This window comes from Galeopterus variegatus, unplaced genomic scaffold (genome assembly GCF_000696425.1).
Source record: "Galeopterus variegatus unplaced genomic scaffold, G_variegatus-3.0.2 Scaffold2807, whole genome shotgun sequence".
NCBI lineage: Eukaryota > Metazoa > Chordata > Mammalia > Dermoptera > Cynocephalidae > Galeopterus > Galeopterus variegatus.
The window spans coordinates 8,435-9,867 of NW_007728918.1; positions in this window are offsets into that span (position 1 = coordinate 8,435).

Here is a 1,433-nt window from a genome sequence, read left to right on the forward strand (position 1 = left end):
AGTGCTTTGCTGTTTTGTTTTGGTTTTTTTTCTTGAGTTGTGTTCTCTCTCAGGCTCCTGGACGGCTCCTCCCAGCTGTAAGCCTCTCCACCTGCAGCCACCTCCCACCCCATCCTCTCACCAGCCTTCTGTCTCCATCACAGATGCCAAGTCAGCCAGTCAGCGTTGCTTGTCTCCCTTCCAGCTGTGCTTCACACACCCAACCAGGGCCATTTCCTGGTTACCATCCTGAAGCAGCACTGCAATTGCTAAAATATTAATGGCTTCCTTTGTGAAAAATAACACTGTGAAGCTTCCTATTGTAAATTTAAATTGCCAGAGAGGCAGAGACAATGAAATGGAGGAAATAAGCAAAATCATAATATGAAACAGCCTTTCAGAGTTGAGGCAAAAGAAGACATCCTTAGCTCAGCCTTCCCCATTGCAGTGCTGGGATCTTGCAGTTGGAAATGCAGTCACCACTCTCTGAGATTGGCCATCTTGACCACCTAGGTGGGGTGTATAACATGGTGGATGACCCCTGGGGTTTTGCCTGGCTGGCTCCTCTCCTGGGTACACAGGGAGACAGGACAAAGGAAGAGCAGCACAGATCAGAAAAGAAAACGCAAACTACGTGGATAAAGGAACTAGAGGCTTCCGGTGGTTCTGAATGCATGTGGCATACTGGGGCAAGGAGATTGAAGGGTGTGAGAAAAAATCAGGCTGAGACTCAAAGGCAAAAAAATGTGGTTCCATCCTTTGTCTAGTTCTTAAATAAAGCACTTAGTGCTTTGTATTTTAATTATCTGATTCCCCAGACACACTGTCATCGCCATCATTGTATTCCTGATGCCTTACTTGGCACAAATCACAATGCTAAGCCATATATTTGAATAACCACAAAGAGAAGGGGTAGAGAACAAACACTGACTCAATATTTGCAGCATAGTAAATGTTAATATTTTTATTCCTTTTATAATAAAGAGAGTACAAAGGGCTGGGGACAGAGACATCACAGGAGGAGGAAAGATAGTGCCACCTCTGCAGAAGACACCCCTGAGCTACACACAGAAGGGAAGTGGATCCCTGGGGCAGACTTTCCCACCCAGAAGATCAGGAGAAATCCAGGTGAGTTTGTCAGTAGCTCCCCATGCCAGCCTCCCAGGAGTCCTGGGCATGCCTCCGGGTGCCAGTGACTCCGACTCCTTTTTCCATTTGCCAGAGCAACCTAGTTACTCTCATCTACCCAAGTTCCCAATCTGAGTTCCATTCTCTGACTTTCCTCTTCTTTCTTGTTTTGTTCTTACTTGAGACCGATTCTCACAGGTTCCCCTGGTCCCTGCACTCATTTTCATCATGTTCATCTTCTAATTCAGGAAATACCTCCAACCTTAGGTCTTTCAGCTCTGCCCCCAAACCTTCCCACCTCCCCATTTACCCCCCCCCCCCCCCCC